A 6,625-nucleotide genomic window follows, 5' to 3' on the forward strand; every position below is an offset into this window, starting at 1 on the left:
TGAATATGATGCCTTTTGACCAGCGGGTGGACAGATTGCTCGTGTTTCCGCGAAAATACTTACGGCGAATGAGCATTGACCACATCGAGCTCTGTTCTCCACCTGCGGATCTCTGTGTGCACGGCGCTGCAGGCGAGTCTGTGAGCCCCCCAGGTTGGGAACCACTGTCCTAAAGCGTGTAATGTGCTATATATACACTATATGATGTGCAGTATACTTAACAAGGATTTCATTCAGAAGATTACAGTCATGACTTTAGTCTCTGTTGCTGTTTGTGTTGAAAAGTAAAAACATTGTTAGACAGAATCACAGCCCTCATTTAAAACCGGTTCTGCCTCTCAGTTTCTACGACTGTTTAAAAAAAATGTTCTGTACTAATCTAGCCCCCTCCTAAAGCTTGTAATGCTATATATACACTATGATGTGCAGTATACCTATGTAACATGTATGTGTCATAACTTTAGTCTCTGTTGCTGTACTATTGGAGCGGTTAGTGTCAGAAACAGAAACACGGCCTTTAATTAAGACCTTTTGATTTGATGTGCCTCTCAGGTGTTCTTCCTCCAGAGCGAGGACCAGCCCAGCGGTCTGAGCGACCCGGCGGATCACAGCCGGCTGACGGAGAACGTGGCGAGGGCGTTCTGCGTGGCGCTGTGTCCCCACCTGAAGCTGCTGAAGGAGGACGGCATGGCCAAGCTGGGCCTGAGGGTCACGCTGGACTCAGACCAGGTGGGGAACCTCTTATTATATTGTGTATCATCGTAGTGTTTAGTTGGACTGTAAATAAAACGTAGGAACAAAAGCAGCACGTTTTTTGTGGAATCGTAGATATGACATAAATACTAATAACTTAAAGATTTCAGAGACCATGTCAATTGAATCTTGATGTTTTGCTGACAGTAGTGTGTAGCGAGGATCCAGTCTAACATGTTGTCACGGTAACAGGTGGGTTACCTGGCGGGCAGTAACGGGCAGCCCCTCCCCCCTCGGTACCTGAGCGACCTGGACAGCGCTCTGATCCCCGTCATCCACAGCGGGGCCTGCCAGCTGAGCGAGGGCCCCGTCGTCATGGAGCTCGTCTTCTACATCCTGGAGATCGTCTCGTAGGAGCCTCCGAACCCCGTTTGTTTTATGACGTCACCCCTCCCCTCCCCCTCTCCCTCTCCAGCCGTTTGACCTTGAGGCGGGTCGCAGCATCTCGTCAGCATCTCGTCAAAACTATGCATCGAGTAGCCAGGTCCCTGATGATCACATGACCCTCAGCTGACAGAAACCCTGACCCCTGCTGGTCCTGTGAGGCGCTGCGAGCAGGACACACACACCTGAGGTCAGACTGTCGATCAGTGTGTGTCACAGCGCCGTGAACAGTATCAACTCCCTGGAAGGATTTTTGGTTTTTACATCATTATATTTTACACTAATTAACAGAAAAATAGGATTAGTCGGAACTCTACAAAATCTAATGACTTCATTGAATCATCCGACCTTATTTATGATTTACTCTGACAGTCGATTAGAGAAGCAATACCATTACTAAACGTAATATGCAAATTGACTTTTCTTTACAATATTATAAGTTATCATAACTAAGATGTCTAATAAAAAGGTATTTAACACTCCCTCATTTTTGTTAGATTTAAAAATAAAACGCTAATTGAAGAAGGATATAAGTGAGTTGATTTTAAGAAGGTGCTCTATTTATTTTATTCACTCCAGCGGTCGGATCCTATTCAACTCAGAATTTGTCCCAAGATCCCACCGAGCTCCACGTCTGCTACACCTCATTTTTTTTTTTTATTATATTTGGCAGCTGAGCAGATTCATGTGGTTGCTTCGCCGCACATTTTCTGTCAGAGGTGCAGAAACGAAGGACTTGCTGAATAGTAACGCAATAAACTATTAATAATAATAATAACATCCTTATTAAATGGTTGTTTTCTGTTGATCAGTGTAAAAACTGAAGCCACTTTGTGCTCTGGAGTTGTAAAACAATGATTTCCAGGGAGGGTGGATACTTTACAGGCTGTGTCTGTAGCTCATCGTCACGGTAACGTCACGGTAACGTCACTGTGGCAGCCGGCGCTCCTGAAGCTCTGTGTAGCACGGAGACTCGTATCCACTGCTGAAAGAAGTCCGGATTATTCCTTTTTGCAGCAACGTTAACAAAAAGGAACTCTTTAAATCATCCGATGAGGAATCCCACGGTGTTTCTGTGTGGTGATTTTATTTGATTTGTCGCACCGTGGTGCTCAGTGCCTGCAGCAGCGATCCATCAAACAGAAACATTTAGCTTCACCTCCTTAAGCTTTATCATCAAACACCAGAGGCTTTACTTCATGTACCTGTTGTTAACCTTTTTGTAAGCGCCATCTGTAGCCTCCAGAAATGAAGACTGTGTTACTGAAGCAACAGAAAGCCCTTTTGTCCAACAGCAGATAAAAGGAATCGAAAAAAGCTTTATTGACAAACTGGATCTGAACATAAAGCTCATCATCAGTGCTCGTTGTGTGTCCTCCACTCAAGTTATTTCAAGGAGAATAACGGTTGAAGATGTAAAGATATATAAATAAATATATATATATAAGAACTGTATTCATTTGCAGAAGCAGTGCACTGGATTCTAAGCCATTAACAGGAGAGTGAGAGCGAGCTGCCGTTGTGTCCTGAAAGACGTTTTTATTTTCCAACGGCAGAAGAGACGAGTGTTATTGAAGATCCTGCAGAAACAAAGAGTTGGATTGGACCTGAATCTGAATGTATCATCCTTCCAAAGTCATGAACATCCCACTAAAGACTTTTCCAAACGTTTCGTAGGAAGCGTGCAGATTTGAGTAACTGAGCGTCTTCACACAGATCTGCTCTGGACTGCGCTCTCCTGCAGCTTCATGGACCTGGAACAATTAAAGAATGTATTCCTCCTGTTTCTGTTACAAATCTGCAATGTGTGTGTTTTGTTTCTGGCTAGACTAATCACCAAAAACCACCCTGTCGTGTCCAAATGTACATCGTATCTATCATTCTGCATTATGGCAATTCCTCCTGCTTTTACATTAGCTTGATTTAAAACCGAAGGGGCTACACGAAAGAATTCTGTTTGGTAACGCAGTGAGGGGTTTTTTAAAAGCAAAAACTCGTCGTCATAAGTGAGGATCAGACAATCACGTGGAAATCTGCAGACGAGCCTTCTGAGTTAGACCCGTAGCATTTAGTTGATTTCTCAATCTGAAGTATTTTAGGATCTCGTGTAGCAGAGTAACGCTAGGTCATCAGTTCTGGGTTTATTACTGTGATCAAACCAGAGCGTCTCGATCACTGTGTGACGTTCATCTGTTGTTTTTCTGACGCGTGCAATATGTCCTGAATCCAAAAGAAAAAAGGTGCAATTTGTTTGACTGAAAAAGTAGCATTTTGGTTTTTTATTCAGTTACTCTCCTAAATTATAACACTGCATGCAAACCAGCTTGAAACGGTGAGAGAAAATCAACTTTGCATTTTGACAGTTATATCTTTTTAGTTTGTGGATTAAATCAAAAGATAAATCCAGTCGTTCATAAACCGGGTTTTGGTATCCGTTTTTTTTAATAAACAAACGTCAAAAATGTTTAAAAAGCCAAAAACCCTGTGCATCTTTTGTTTCCTTTACACTACAAATGTCAAGAAAAGTGGTCTTTATGAAAAACTGTAGTATATGTAAAATAAATACTTATAGAAAATTGAAATTTGTTGGAGTGGTTTAGTTTCTACCTCGTTTTCAGGTTCAACGGTTTCCTTTTAACTCGAGTAAAACATGACAATGCAAAATTAAAACAAGAGTTTTTAATTGGTACATTTTGAAGCAGGATAGGCAAATTCAATTTAAAACAAAAATATAGCCTCGATTCTGTTTTAGATTATCATTAAGTAAAACAAACAACATGACATCATCGTTCTTTAGAAACACATGTTTTACCAGAAATTAAAATGATGTTTATCAGTGTTTTAAATAAACCTAAACATGCATTGATTCATGAAGTTTTCCTCAGAAGGAGAAACAGAAATGTGGCGACCACCGTAACTATAGGCAACCGAGTGATGTTGCCGAGGTAAATCTGTAGAAGTGGCTCAGAGAGTGGGGCCGTTTCTCAATGTCGAGTCAACCTGCTGCTGCAGAGCCACTATTTCAAGTGTACTACGCCATCGAGTGGCGCCGAATGCTGGGCATTTAAACAGTCCTTCGGCGCTACTCGATGGCGTAGTGGAAATAGTGGCTCTGCAGCAGCTTTACTCGACATTAAGAAACGCCCACGGTATGGCTTCTTGTGGAGCATTGATTATAAAGCTGCAGGTGAACATTTAAAGGGTCAGTTCACTCAAATTATTACCAAAAACATATATTTCTCCTTCCTCTAACTGCACTATGTCTTCTGGTCACTCTTTATGAATCTAACCAGGAGAAAGATGCTCTAATAAAACCACTTACTAGTTACTACATGTTAGATTTTTTTTAAATCCACCTTGACAGTAAATCTAGGGTCTGTCCCGTGGTTGTTTTTACATTGTTTTGTCCATGTGACCTTAAAGTTGAGATTGTAAATTCACTATTTTGTTGTTTATTTTTTGTGTTGCAATTTCCAAATTCAAAACAAACAACTTACATTTTTTTTTTTTTACTCGATCTTCACGGTTTATGGGTGGGTAAGTAAGAGGATGGGAATCCTTCCTCTAATTTGAGTGAACTGGCCCTTTAAAACAACGGAGATGCATAGTTGGTCAAAGTTGTGCTTCACCTTGTAAATGAATAGTTGGACATTTTGATCAGATGAACGACACTCATCTCACTGCCAGAAGCAAAAAAGCATATTTCCCAAAATGTCAAACTATTAATTCAACTAAAAATATGTGGAGAATAAGATCATCCAACTATGTTTACTAAAAGATTAACAATGGATGTCTATCTTTGTGGATGATTAAAGATCAGCTCAGTTTGTACTGTGGAGTGTAAACAAGACAAATATAAATCTAACGCACCCAAAGCCACTGAAAGGTCAGTGTGCAGTTTAGAGGTTCCAGTGAGAGAACTAAGAAGGTGCTGAAGAGGGAGTGTGCTCTTTATATTAGTTAAATAAATGTTACCTTCTTTTGCTCCTTTAACACATATGAGAGACTCTGCATCTGCCAGTGTCCTCGCGCTGAAAACAAGATACATTGTGTTGGGAGACAGAGTGGAGACAGAGCCGGATAGTTGGGATTTATTTAATGGGTTTTGTATAACTTACTAATTAATAGCAAGTGTAACTACAGTAGATGGCGGTTGGTAAAGAAGCATTGCTCTGTCTGTCTAACCCTAACGAGAATATCTTTCCCACTTTACGACAGGAAACTGAAGCCAATGGAGTCTGGCGGCAAAATAAATCTAAATATAGCATTTAACCTTAAATTGTCTTTTCTACGTGACTAACGTGTTTAGCTGCTCCCCTGTCCACTGCAGTACCTTGCTAAGCATCGTTACTCTTCCTCCTGTCAGTTTCCCATAACTTGGAGCATACCAGTCGCCATCTACTGAGTGCACATACCTCATAAAACCCACTACAGAAAATCCAGTCCCTCGTTGTCACTCCGGTGTTTTTGTAACAGGTTTGGCAGCTAAAGAGCACATTTCAAATATGCAGGATTTTACAGCAACAGTGATTACTTTGGTGTTAGTGCATAGTTGCAGTTCTCTATACCAGAGCTGTAATAACAGGAATATATACACATTCTTCGATATATTATATTAACTCAAGTCATGTCAGCAGGATCAGGATCACACTGAGCCCCTCAGCAGACTAATCTGGACCCCTAATTTCTCCCCATATGCATCACAAGCCTATATCTGGAGTTTAATCTGTGAGAATCAGCAGCAATGAAACAAAGCAGGGGAACAACAAGTGCTTTTTGTCCATCAGCGAGCGTCACACTGACCTCGCGTAAACCGTCGCCTCCTCTGAAGCGCAGGCGGAGCTCTCCTGTCTCGCAAAGGTGCAAAAGTGTTCTAAATTCAGAGACCCGTGTAGCTCCGAGTCGCCTCTGAAGAGCAGACCGTCCTCATCACTTCCTGAACTCCATCCTCCTCCGAGTGTTTCTGATTGAGTGCCTTTAATCTGCAGACAGAGGAATTATCAGTCGGGTGAATAAATGCATTTAAACACAGAATTGTTCACTTCTTGTCAGGTTCAGATCAACACTACTCTCATGTGCTATGGTGGTAACATCATGTCATCTAACTCTAAGAAAAAGACAATTTCCTTCTACCTTTATCTTGTGAACCGTCCTTAACTCGCAGCAGCATCTAAACCAGAACCTGGGAGATAAAAAGTGAGATGTTTTTATTCAACCTTAGCTTCGTCTATTGAGATTCCAATGCTGCAGAACCGTATATCAAAACGCTACCTGTGACGAGTCGATCACCAGCCATCGCTCGGTGCTCGATTGCATGTCCTGTCCGCTCAGGGGCTCCCGCAGCCGGACCTTCACCTCGACTCGCCCTCCTGTCGGCTTACGACCGTCCATCACCTGGAAACAGAGACACCAAGGTTTAACATCTAGGGTAACTCGCACATCTCTTTAGTTCCATGGTGTTTTTCTCACCTCTACGATCTCCCTTATT

The 6,625-nt window shown here is 41.9% G+C and overlaps 2 long non-coding RNA genes across 2 annotated transcripts; one reads left to right on the forward strand and one right to left on the reverse strand.

Annotated features, from left to right (window-relative positions):
• Positions 1-556: 556 nt before the first annotated feature.
• On the forward strand, positions 557-1,617 carry LOC104950908 (uncharacterized). The gene is made up of 2 exons (XR_798971.1): positions 557-729; positions 946-1,617. It is a non-coding gene; the product is annotated as an uncharacterized lncRNA (long non-coding RNA).
• Positions 1,618-4,200: 2,583 nt separating this feature from the next.
• On the reverse strand, positions 4,201-6,625 carry LOC104950909 (uncharacterized). Its single transcript, XR_798972.1, has 4 exons — positions 6,607-6,625; positions 6,409-6,531; positions 6,271-6,319; positions 4,201-6,119 (listed from the first exon to the last, which is right to left on the reverse strand). It is a non-coding gene; the product is annotated as an uncharacterized lncRNA (long non-coding RNA).

The sequence above is a fragment of the Notothenia coriiceps genome, unplaced genomic scaffold (genome assembly GCF_000735185.1).
Source record: "Notothenia coriiceps isolate Sejong01 unplaced genomic scaffold, NC01 NC01_scaffold00018249, whole genome shotgun sequence".
In the NCBI taxonomy this organism is placed as follows: domain Eukaryota; kingdom Metazoa; phylum Chordata; class Actinopteri; order Perciformes; family Nototheniidae; genus Notothenia; species Notothenia coriiceps.